This window comes from Equus asinus, chromosome 17, assembly GCF_041296235.1.
Source record: "Equus asinus isolate D_3611 breed Donkey chromosome 17, EquAss-T2T_v2, whole genome shotgun sequence".
In the NCBI taxonomy this organism is placed as follows: domain Eukaryota; kingdom Metazoa; phylum Chordata; class Mammalia; order Perissodactyla; family Equidae; genus Equus; species Equus asinus.
The window spans coordinates 3,741,822-3,754,797 of record NC_091806.1 but is presented as its reverse complement, the minus strand read 5'-3'; the positions used below and the strand labels follow the sequence as shown (position 1 = coordinate 3,754,797).

The following is a 12,976-nucleotide window of genomic DNA, read 5'->3' as shown; positions in this document are numbered from 1 at the left end:
TTGGCTGGACACAGCTGCTACGGAAAGATGTTTTCCTGCTGTATCCTGCCTCACAGCGTCTATGGTCCCCAGACGACCCGGAGCCAAAACCTTTTTACTCGTTTTAAAGGGTGGCTCACCTCTCATACTCCACACCTATGGCCGTTTGCCAGGAGGTCATCAAAGGTAACACGAGGGGGCCTACATCGGGCTATCCAGCTCAGGCCACTTCTGTGAGCCCCCACTGAACGGCCCCCACCCTCTCCCTTCCGTGGGGGGGATCCTGACTTGGCGGGAACTGCTGGGTGTACAGCTGATCACCTGGTGCTGCCGCCATCTTCACATCCCAGGACAGGGCTGGCACCATAGAAAGGGGATTCCCAAGTTGCCTCTTAACTGGGCCAAGTTTCCTTCAATTCTTTTTCTGATGGGAGTAACCTTCGTTTATAGCATTACGTAGTTTCAGGCTTTCAGCATTATATTGCGATTTCTGTGTAGATGACATCGTGTTCACCACATAACGACTAATGACAATCCATCACCACACACATTTGCCTAATCACCCCTTTTCACCCTCTTCCCTCCCCACTTCCCCTCTGGAACCCCCAATCCAATGCCTATCTCCTGTGATTCTTTGCTGCCGTCATCCCTGATTTATGAGAGTAGTCACAAGGCTATTGGACTTTCTCCCTCTGAATTATTTCACTTAGCATAATACCAAGGGAATCGCCTGTGTGGGCCACAAGGATCCCTCTGTTGAGGCATGGTTGCCGTTGCCACAGGTGACCAGGGAGGCAAGGCTGTGCCCCGGGCCGACTGGTTGTTGGACTCAACTGCCTGTGGCTGTGATGGTCCTTTCAGTCACTTTATCGGCATGGGGCACCCCAGCACAGTTGCCTGCCAGGTCTACTGGCTCATTCCTGTTGCAGATTTTCTGCTGAGTGAGTTGGCGCCCATCGTGGCTGGCTCCTAGTCTCAGGTGCAGGGGCTAGCTGCAGGCTTCAGGCCTGCAAGGCTGTTGTCAGAATTCTCAGGGTTGCAGCTGTTTGGGGCTGGCCCCAGGCATGGAAGCACGCAATATTTTCAGGCTTTGGAAGGTGGGGCCTATGCCCTATGTGGCTGTTGTAGAAGCTGCTTATTGCAGTAATGCTCCCCCACCCAGCTCAGATCCCACAATCCATCAGGAAAGGCTGCACACCTTAAGGGAGCTCCCAACTGGCCCTGAAGCATCACGGCTCGAAGATGGCTTTGTTCCTCTCCAGAGAGGAACTCTGCCTCTTCCAGCTCAGTCAGCACCATCCCGTTTGGCGAGGGTGCTTTCATCCAGCTTTCAGTTCTTTATGAGCCGTAATTGTGCCAAGAGCAGCCGTAAATTCATTGCATCCATGGGTGGAGAGGAGTTCAGCGTCCACCAAGAACAACATCTTGACAGCTTCCTGGGCAAATGTTAAGCCAAGGCCCTCAGGCTGTCACCTGATTACCTCCTTGATGGAGATCTGTGCAGATGGTGGGGGCCGTGTGTCGGGAGTGGAGAGAGTCACCGAGTGTCAGAGCCCCCAAAGTGACTCAGCCAGTGCTCTGAGGCTTCCTGCCTGACTGCCGGGCACTGTCTTTACAGATCGCTCCTGAGGAGGTCGGAAAGGACAAGACAGATCCGTCCTTCCTTTCCGTGATTCTACAGGAAGGGATGATGCGGCACCCGGCCGACACAAGCCAGCGCTGGGCCTGGGTGAGTGCACGTGCTCAGCACACCCAGCACCCAGGGCCCCAGGACACCAAAGACAACCTCAGGTCCTACAAGGCCCTGGTACCACTCCTGCTCCAGAAGGAATCTGTCTCCCCATCTCTGCCCCCAACCTGCCCGCACTGCCCAGCTCCTGTCTTGGCCACATTCAAAGTCACTGTCACCATAACTCTACGAATCCCAGCAAAGAGACTTTTCTCCCATTTCACCTCATGCTTGGTCAAGGGGATCGTTGCATTTTTCTATACATTTTCCTCTTTCACCCCATCCCCAAGTGTCCATGATGACCTCACAATCCTTCCACACTTTCTTCACGTCTCACACTGCCTCATGATGGATAAGGATGCTTTTCCCCAAAAGGATGTGGGGCTCATTGGGACATGTGTGTTGCTCTTTTGCCCTCCTGAGGAACATGTGCCCATGGCCCCTCCAGATCAGGGGCCGGGGCCTCACTGAGATGCACAACATTTTGGATGGCAGACCATGGACGAGACTGATTCAGCCCTTCACTGCTGTGGGACCTCCTGTTGTCTTTTCATCAGTGCTGCACTGAACGTCCTGCCTGTCCTCCTGTCCCAATGCATCCCCCCGCAGGGAAAGCCCCCGTCTTCTCCTCTCTGCAATGGGCTCTTTAGTCAGAAACCCCAGGGCTGACGCTCTTAACACACACAGGTGCTGTCAATTCTCCGGTAACACCTTGATCTGCTACTGATACTGATACTAACACGTTCGTTCATTCCCCCATCTGATTCTACCTGTAAGACCAGAAGTTTTTCCTACTCTGGGAACTCCTGTCCCACCCCTTGCCAGAAGTCACTGGGGGCTTGAGGCATTGCTCTGACGGCCAGCCCCAACCCTCCTGGTGCCCACAGTGCTGCCTCCTAAGCTGCGCCTCTCCTCTGTACCACCCCAGGCTCTCGACGCATCCACAGTGGTCAAGAGTCCGTTTCCCAGGCTGTGGATGGTTCACGACACTGCGCTCAATAGTCTCGTGGATCACCTTGTGCCCGCTTTCCTGCTGGGCGACACCACTTTTATCCGCAGCTTCCTCTTGACGTACATAGCTGTGGCCTCCACACAACAAGTGCTGGATGAGTTCTTTAACAGGTGAGTGCCCTTCTCCTCCAGGACTCTGGGGCTCCAGCTACCTGCACGCTGGGAGTCTTGGGGAGGTCTGCGCACCTCTCTGAGCCTCGGTTTGCTCCCTTGAATACTGGCGAGAAGACGGGAACAACCACCACGGGCTATTGTAGCGACTCAATGAGCTCCTGCCTGAACGGCCCTTTCGAGAAGCTGAGCCCTATGAAAGGTCAGCTGGATCGGCCCTCCAGGGCTCCATGCTAGACAGGAGTCAGACAGTCACATAAGACTCCTCAGGCAGCTGCCGTCCAGTACAGTCAATGTGATGCCCTCCTGTCTCCTCTAGTTACAGATTCATCCTCTCTTGTAGAGTGGACGACGCGCCCACCCGCCTATGGAAAAAGTGAGTGGGCACTGGATCAAGTGGGAGGGCCTCTCCTCTCCACACTGTAAGGGGAGTGTAGGGCCTATGATCGAGCGGCTGGCAGGACCCTCCATCCCAACGTCTTCTGATTCCTCCGGGACGGCAGAGTTCTGAGGGCTTCTCAAATTAGAGAAGAAAACTGTCCAGGAGAGCTCTGGAGGGGGCTGTGGGTGCTGTGGGAGTCCAAGGCAGAGTGGAGTAAGCCACTACAGCACCCAGATGCACCCCTCCCCATCCCAGTCCCACCTCCACTCCCCATCGTGGGACACAGAACTGGAGGTGTCTGAGCATCCTGCTCACTCATCTGGTAGAACCTCCACGGTTCTCTGCTCCTCTGCTGCCCAGTGGCCCACTCAGTGCTCAGGGACCAAATGACACCCTCCGTGTCAGCCACTAGCAGGAGGGGAAGGTCACCCACGTGGGGCACCTGGTGAATCAGGCAGCACACAGGCACAGGACCTAAAGTCTGAGGTATGTGGAGGGCAGTGGAAAGCACAGGCAGGAGACAAAGACCGTTGTTCCTGGATCAGTCAGATATTCACTGCACCCTACTGTGTGCCAGTGCGTGCAAGAACAGGGCAGACTGCACCACGCCCTTCCGTCCTGGACTGGCACTCCAGTGGGATGTGCCAGGAGACACTCGAGGACTGTGTCAGGCTTCCCTGAGGAAAAGGAGGGGCCAGCACTCCAGGGACCGAGTGCTCTCACTTCCCAAGGTGTTTTCCCAGCCTCTCCTTGGAGACGTGGCCTGTTCTGCCAAGCTGGCCAGGTAGCAGGCGCACGGAAAGTGGGACTGGCCCCTGGACGGGCAGCAGCAGGAGGCACAGGAGCCCAGACCCCCACGACGTACCCTGGGAGGGCAGTATGGAAGGAGAGGCCGGTTCTCTGACTCCGCTGCCCACCTGTCTCTCCTCAGGGCCTTGGCCTTCATTCTTGGCACGTGGATGGAATCCTATCCCCAGGACTTTTTCCAGCCCCCAGACTTTCCCAGCTTGAGGAGGGTATTGGCCTTCCTTGCATTCAGCATGCCAGGCTCGCAGGTGGAGCATCAAGCTCGCCTTCTGCTTTCACAGTCGCTGCACTCTGAGCCCAGCGAGGCAGAGAGTCAGGGTGAGCAGGACTTGGGCTGTGTGACACGGGCGTGTGTGGAGGCAATGTGGCCGGGCCACTCAGCACAGAGCCTTCAGAGGCTGGGGTTAGGCTGAGAGCCATGAGCTGGAGCAGATCACAATTCCCACGGACTCCAGGCATGCCAGAGCTTCTGGAGGGCGGTTCATGTACTGAGTCTCCCTGATTGGTGAGACATTTCCCTTGCTTGGGAGGAACATGGAAAGACAGTCACGTTTGGTTTCTCTGTGTGCTTTTGTACGTGTGTGTGTGTGTGTGAGGCATCGTTACTTTGGGTTTTTCTTTATTTTTTTTCACCATTCCCTTTTTTTAATTCTTGGTTGCGTTGACAGTACTTTATAAACTTCCTCAAAGTTCAGGTGTACGGTGTTATATATTTCAATTTCTGTGTAGATTACAGCAGGTCCCCCACCCAAAGACTAATTGCAATCCATCACCACACACATGTGCCTAGTCATGGGGATGTGATTTTCTCTTCTTGGATCTGCAGCACCTGCTCCTGAGAAAGATCCCAAGCCAGCTGAATATCGACCCCCTGCTCCAACTCTAGTGCCCACCGCACCTCAGAGCCACAGACTCAGACAGTCCAGCACTGGAGCCGCCTCGAGCCTCAGCCCGGATGGCACTTCAAGCGATGGAAAGACCGTTAACGTCCTCCCAGCGACGAGCCTCAGCCCCTGGAATGCCGCACCACGGCCGATTTCTGCCCCTCCCCATTTACCTCCTGTTCAATAAAGTTGTTTTTGTCTTGCACATACTTAACGCTTTCCTTTAGTATCTCTTGAGATGTTCACTTCAACAGGATGTCATTCCTTTATCCTTTCAAAATGTCCATTTCGAATGACGTCACCAAGATGGTGGAGTGAGTAGTCGTCTCTGTCTCTCTCCCTTCGAATCTACAACTAATTGGACATTCATCGGTTAACAAAGGACATCCATATAACATCTCAGGATGCCTGAGAGTCCCGTGCTGCTATGCATCGGAAGGCGGATGGACTTCCCCCCAGGAGGAGGTGGAGATAGGTGAAATCTCTCCGACCCCCAAGCCCCGACCACCGGACAGCCTAGTGCCTGCAAGTGGCTTTCTTCCAGCGGACGCACCCATAGCATCTCCACGCACCAAGGGCAGGAGTGTGTGCACACCAGCGTAGCGACGGTGGAAACAGGTGACTACAGCCCTACCTAAGCCCCTTGCGATTACACCTAAGCACAGGGGCAAACCCCAGGGTCTCGCACCAGCGGCAGGGAAAGCCTCTACTCACCATTAGCAGAGAGGCGCCGCCCATCATTCAAACCGCCCGGAAGGTCCTGAAGAGGAGGATGCCAGGCAGTGCAGCAGCCAGCCAGCTGCCACTGGACTCACGGACTCCGGCTGTCCCCCAGACAGGTTATAGGCTCCCAGAGATCCTGTGGGAAAAGATTGGGGTTGGGTGGAGTTCCAGCGGCCCGGCTCCGTGGCCCAGGGGGGATCTCCAGGCTCCTGCACTGGCGGCAGGGAAAGCCTCTACTCACCATTAGTGGAGAGGCACCGCCCAGCATTCAGAACGCTGGGAGGGTCCCAGAAAGGAGAATCCCAGGCAGGGAAGCAGCCAGCCAGCCACCACTGGACTCACGCACTCCGGCTGTCCCCCAGACAGGGCATGGGCTCCCAGAGATCCTGTAGAAGAGGACTGGGGTTGGGTGGAGTTCCAGTGGCTCAGCTTCATGGCCCAGGGGGAGACTCTACAGTCCCACAGCAGCCTCAGGAAAAGCCTCTGCACACCACTAGTAGAGAGGCCCCACCCAGCAATCACAAGGCTGGAAGGCCCTAGGACAAAAGTAGCATAGCTAGGTGAGCTAACCACAGACTGCAGAAGATACCCATAGCTCTGCTGTGACCTATAGTGGACAAGTGAGATTTTGTGGGCTCCGACAGTGACAGAGCTGCGAAGATAGGTGATCCTGCTCCCGACCTCTTGGAAAGCCCTTAACACTGCTGCAGACCCTAAGGAGGGAGCACATCTAGGTGGTCTGCAACAGTAGGCACTAGCAGCCTGAAGCCCTCTTGTGATTGCCCCCACACCTGATGAGGGACCCTACAGGGCCACTGCGACTACAAGGAGGGGCGCACGTCCAGTTAGCAACAGCTGACAGGGTTCCTGGTCGGTGCAGTCTAAACAGCTGCTCCCCTACACACACCAGTAGAAACAAGTGGAAGCAGTAACTAAACTCTCTCTCTATGTGGAGGCACAAATCTATGCCATCTAGCAGTAAGAAAAAATATATTAAATCTCCAGAACAGAAGGAAAATGACAGGAAACAATCACAAAGACAATGAAATCTATAACCTAAATCACGATGACTTCAAAACAGCCATTATTCAAAAACTCAACGAGTTAAAAGAGAATACAGATAGACAACTCAACGAGTTCAGGAGCTATGTCACAAAAGAGCTTGATGCTATAAAGAAGAACCAATCAGAAATACTGGAGATGAAGAACGCAATGGAGGAGATTAAGAAAAATGTGGACTCTCTGAACCGTAGGGTTGATACTATGGAGGACAGAATTAGCAATTTGGAGGAGAGGAATACAGAAATGCTGCAGGCAGAGGAGGAGAGAGAACTAGGACTAAAAAGAAATGAAGAAACCCTCCAAGAATTATCCAACTTAATCAGGAGATGCAACATAAGGATTATAGGTATACCAGAGGGAGAAGAAAAGGAGAAGCGGGCAGAAAGCCCACTCAAAGAAATAATGGCTGAGAACTTTCCAAACCTTGGGAGAGAGATGGAACTTCGTGTGACAGAAGCCAACAGATCTCCAAACTTTATCAATGTAAGAAGACCAACCCCAAGGCATATAGTAGTGAAGCTAGCAAAAGTCAACGACAAAGAGAAAATACTAAGGGCAGCCAGGTAGAAGAAAATAACCTACAAAAGAAAACCCATAAGGCTATCAGCAGATTTCTCAGGAGCTACCTTCCAGGCTAGAAGAGAGCAGACTGATATATTCAAAACTCTGAAGGATAAAAACCTGCAGCCAAGAATACTCTACCCAGTGAAAATAGCCTTCAAATACGATGGAGAAATAAAATCTTTCCCAGATAAACAAAAGTTAAGGGAATTCATTGTCCCAAGACCTCCTCTTCAAGAAATGCTCAGGAAGACCCTCATACCCGAAAAATCAAAAAAAGGAAAGGGGTTACAAAACCAAGAGCAAAGGAGATAAGTAGAAGGACAATAACAAAAAGTAGCAGCTCTCCATCAGAACAGGTTAGCAAATGTGAAATAAAACATTAAAGATAAAAGGAAGGGAAACACCAAGAATAAACATAATCCTGTCGTTTTAACCACAAACTCACAACACAAGAAGGAAGAGGAAAAAATCTGACGACAACAACCTAGAAGGGGAAGAGAAAAGGGATGGGATGTTTTAATTCAAGGAAATAAGAGGCTATCAGAAAATGGACTATCTCATCTATGAGATGTTTTAGACAAGCCACCTGGTAACCACTAAACAAATAACAAGAATAAAGACACAAATTACAAATAAGAAGAATGCCAATACAGAAATTTACATACCTGAATGAGTAATCTAAACATCATGGGACGAGAAACAAAGAGAACAGGAAAACAAGTGATAAAGTGGCAGCGATAGGCCCTCCCATTTCCATAATCACTCTAAATGTAAATGGATTGAACTCTCCAATCAAAAGACACAGAGTGGCAGGATGGATCAAAGAACAAGACCCAACAATAGCCTGCCTCCAGGAAACACACCTCAGCCCCAAAGACAAACACAGACTCAGAGTGAAGGGATGGAAGACGATACTCCAAGCTAAGAATGAACAAAAGAAAGCAGGTGTCGCTATATCAGACAAAGTAGAATTCAAAGCAAAACAGATAAAGAAAGACAAAGACGGGCAGTATATGATCATAAAAGGGACACTACACCAAGATGACATAACACATAAATATATATGCATCCGACACAGGAGCACGAGTTTGTAAAGCAACTCTTAACAAAACTAAAAGGAGACATCAACAACAATACAATAATAGTAGGGGACCTCAACACCCCATTAACATCAATGGATAGATCAACCAGACAGAAAATCAACATGGACATTATAGAATTAAATGAAAAATTAGACCGGATGGACTTAATAGATATATATAGAGAGAACACTTCATCCAAAACTAGCAGGTTACACATTCTTCTCAAGTGCGCAGGGAACATTCTCAAGGATAGACCATATCTTGGGAAACAAAGCAACCATCAATACATTCAGAGGGTTGAAATAATATCGAGCATAGTTTCTGATCATAATGCTATGAAACTAGAAATCAACTACAAGAATAAATCTGGGAAAGGGGCAAAAATGTGGAGACTAAACAACATGCTACTGAACGAAAAATGGATTATTGAAGAAACTGAAGAAATCAAATGTTATCTGGAGACAAATCAAAATGAAAACATGCCATACCAACTCATTTGGGACGCAGCAAAAGCAGTCCTAAGAGGGAAATTCATCGCAATACAGGCTCACCTCAATAAACAAGAAAAATCTCACATAAGCAACCTCAAACGACACCTAACAGAATTAGAAAAAGAAGAACAAACAAAGCCCGAAGTCAGTAGAAGGAGGTAAATAATGAAAATTAGAGCAGAAATAAACAACATTGAAACAAAAAAGACAGGAGGAAGGATCAATGAAACAAAGAGTTGGTTCTTTGACAAAATTAACAAAATCGACAAACCCTTAGCCAGACTCACTAAGAAAAAAAGAGAGAAGTCTCAAATAAAGAAAATTAGAAAGGAGAGAGGAGAAATCACAACAGATACCAAAGAAATACAAGGGATGATAAGAGAATACTATGAAAAACTATATGCCAACAAATTGAACAGCCTAGAAGAAATGGATAAATTCCTCGAGTCTTACAACCTCTGCAAACTGAATCAGGAAGAAATAGAGAATCAGAATAGACCAATCACAAGTAAGTAAATAGAAACGGTAATCCAAAACCTCCCCAAAAATAAGAGTCCAGGACCAGACGGCTTCTCTGGAGAATTCTACCAAACAGACAAAGAAGATTTAATACCTATCCTTCTCAAACTATTCCAGAAAATTGAGGAAGATGAAGCACTCCCTAACACATTCTATGAAGCCAACATCACTCTGATCCCCAAACCTGACAAAGACAACACAAAGAAGGAAAACTACAGGCCGATATCACTGATGAACAGAGACGCAAAAATCCTCAACAAAATTCTGGCAAACCGAATACAGCAATACATCAAAAAGATTATACACCATGATCAAGTGGGGTTTATACCAGGGACACAGGGATGCTTCAACGTCCTCGAGTCAATCATCGTGATACTCTACGTTAACAAAATGAGAAAGAGAAACCACATGATCATCTCAATAGATGCAGAGAAGGCATTTGACTAGATCCAACATCCATTCATGATAAAAACCCTCATTAAAATGGGTATAGAAGGAAACTACCTCAACATAATAAAGGCCATCTATGACAAACCCACAGCCAACATCATACTTAAGGGACAAAAACTGAAAGCCATCCCTCTGAGAGCAGGAACGAGACAAGGGTGCCCACTTTCACCACTCTTTTTCAACATAGTACTGGCGGTGTTGGCCACAGCAATTCGGCAGAAAAAAGAAATAAAAGGAATCCAAATAGGCAATGAAGAAGTAAAATTCTCGCTGTTTGCAGACGATGTGATCGTATATATAGAAAACCCCAAAGAATCCATAGGAAAACTATTAGAAACAATCAACAGCTACAGCAAAGTTGCAGGGTATAAAATCAGCATACATAAATCAGTAGCATTTCTATATGCTAACAATGAACTAACAGAAAAAGAACTCAAGAACTCAATCCCATTCACAATCGCAACAAAAAGAATAAAATACCTTGGCATAAATTTAACCAAGGAAATGAAAGATCTATACAACGAAAACTACAAGACTTTCTTGAACGAAATTGATGATGACATCAAGAGATGCAAAGACATTCCATGCACATGGATTGGAAGAATAAATAGTTAGAATGTCCATATTACCTAAAGCAATCTACAGATTCAACGCTATCCCAATCAGAATCCCAATGACATTCTTTACAGAAATTGAACAAAGAATCCTAAAATTCATATGGGGCAACAAAAGACCCCGAATTGCTAAAGCAATCCTGAGTAAGAAGATCAAAGCCAGAGGCATCACAATCCCTGACTTTAAAGCATACCACAAAGCTACAGTAATCAAAACAGCATGGTACTGCTACAAAAACAGGTGCACAGAACAATGGAACAGAATTGAAAGCCCAGAAATGAAACCACACATCTATGGACAGCTAATCTTCGACAAAGTTGCTGAGGGCCTACAACGGAGAAAAGAAAGTCTCTTCAACAAACGGTGCTGGGAAAACTGGAAAGCCACATGTAAAAGAATGAAAATTGACCATTCTTTTTCACCATTCACCAAAATAAACTCAAAATGGGTCAAAGACCTAAAGTTTAGGCCTGAAACAATAAGACTGCTAGAAGAGAATATAGGCAGTACACTCTTTGACATCAGTTTCAAAAGAATCTTTTCGGACACCATAACTCCTCAGACGAGGGAAACAATAGAAAGAATAAACAATGGGACTTCATCAGACTAAAGAGCTTCTTCAAGGCAAGGGAAAACAGGACTGAAACAAAAAAACAGCCCACTAATTAGGAAAAAATATTTACAAGTTACTTATCCGACAAAGGGTTAATCTCCATAATATATAAAGAACTCACACAGCTCAACAACAAAAAATCAAACAACCCCATCAAAAAATGGGCAGGGGACATGAACAGACATTTCTCCAAAGAAGATATACGGATGGCCAATAGACACATGAAAAGATCCTCATCATCACTAATCATCAGGGAAATGCAAATCAAAACTACACTAAGATATCACCTTACACCAGTTGGAATGGCAAAACTATCCAAAACCAAGAGTGACAAATGGTGGAGAGGTTGTGGAGAAAAAGCAACCCTCATACACTGTTGGTGGGAATGCAAACTGGTGCAGCCACTACGGAAAACAGTATGGAGATTTCCCAAAAACTTAAAAATAGAAATACCTTATGACCCAGCCATCCCACTACTGGGTATCTATCCAAAGAACCTGAAATCAGCAATCCCAAAAGTCCCATGCACCCCTATGTTCATCACAGCATTATTTGCAATAGCCAAGTCATGGAACCAACCTAAGTGCCCAGCAACTGACGATTGGATAAAGACAATATGGTATGTATATGCAATGGAATACTACTCAGCCATAAAAAGGACAAAATCGTCCCATTCACAACAACATGGATGGGCCTTGAGGGTATTATGTTAAGTGAAATAAGCCAGACAGAGAAAGATGAGCTCTGTATGACCTTACTCATAGGTGGAAGTTAACATATAGACAAGGAGAACTGATCGGTGGTTACCAGGGGAAAGGGGGGGTGGGGGGAGGGCACAAAGGGTGAAGTGGTGTACCTACAACGTGACTAAAAATAATGTACAACTGAAATTTCACAAGGTTGTGAACTATCCTAACCTTAATAAAAAAAACAAACGTCCATTTCCCTGACCAGGAGGACGCTCACAGTGTTGCCCGACCGTCATCCTGACCTCATTCAAGAACACTGTTGTGTAAGCGGAGGCCTCTCCCTGTTCTCCTCTCAGTCCTCCTCCCTCCCACCCCGTCCCTGGGGCCCGCTGAGCTTTCTGACTCTATGGACTTACCTCTGCTGGGCTGTTCAGCTGAGCGGACGCATCCAAGACGTGGCCTTTTGTGTCTGGCTACGTAATATCAGAGGAGTATGATTAATCACATTTTAAATTAAAAATACAGTTTTTATTAGGGAGAAAAATCCCTGCTCCATCAAAGCTTATGTATGAAAAATGAAGCTCCCATATTGAATATTCTCTTTATCTAGGGATGGGCACCACATTTAAAGTGGGAAACGAGAGCTGGAAACCAAGAGGGGAATGTGTGGGACCGGGAGACACCTTTCACATCGTTTTCCTTCCTGGATGGGCCACGGTTGAGTTTATGCAATGTGCAAATTACAGAACATGTTTACTGCATATTACACGCTTTGATTGGTTACAACTATCTTAAGGAATAAAATACCTTACCTACGTTTCTCAGGATTTGGATTGATGATTTCTTTTTCATTTTGTAAAATAATGTTTTAAGGTGAGTAAGGAAAGAGGGTCCACTCCCCTGACTGGGACATAATTGCCCACAACAAGTGCCATCCATCTTTTCAATCTTTGCTCTACAGGGCAATGATCTTTGAGGACCCATGTGGGAGCATGTATATAGGTGTGTGTTAAGCAGTGTGAGTGGGTTTGGTGGGCAGGAGCCCAGGGCTTTCCTATCCTAGGACCTGATGTCCCACAGGGGAACAGGGACACTCAGTCCTGTCCCCTTGTGCGTTCTCAGTGGCCACACATCGCCTTCTACCAAGCAGCCACGGCTTTGAAGGACTGCACCATCTCCATATGTTCACTCCATAACCATACTGAAAGGTCCATGTGCGTCCGCGCGTCTCTGTTTTTGTAGAACAGAGACCTAAAAGCAGACAT

General features: G+C 47.7%; 1 long non-coding RNA gene across 35 annotated transcripts in view; it reads right to left on the bottom strand.

The window, feature by feature from the left end:
- The window catches only part of LOC123277849 (uncharacterized), a 190,856-nt gene that overhangs the window by 113,372 nt on the left and 64,508 nt on the right, over positions 1-12,976 (bottom strand). For 34 of the 35 annotated variants that reach the window (XR_011495020.1, XR_011495030.1, XR_011495014.1 and 31 more), the window contains 4 exons: positions 12,128-12,184; positions 5,868-6,012; positions 5,618-5,762; positions 5,114-5,257 (listed from right to left, as the gene is read on the bottom strand). This is a non-coding gene — a long non-coding RNA (uncharacterized lncRNA). Of the gene's footprint in view, positions 1-5,076; positions 5,258-5,617; positions 5,763-5,867; positions 6,013-12,127; positions 12,185-12,976 lie in introns of all 35 variants that reach the window. The other variant, XR_011495033.1, reaches the window with a different exon arrangement.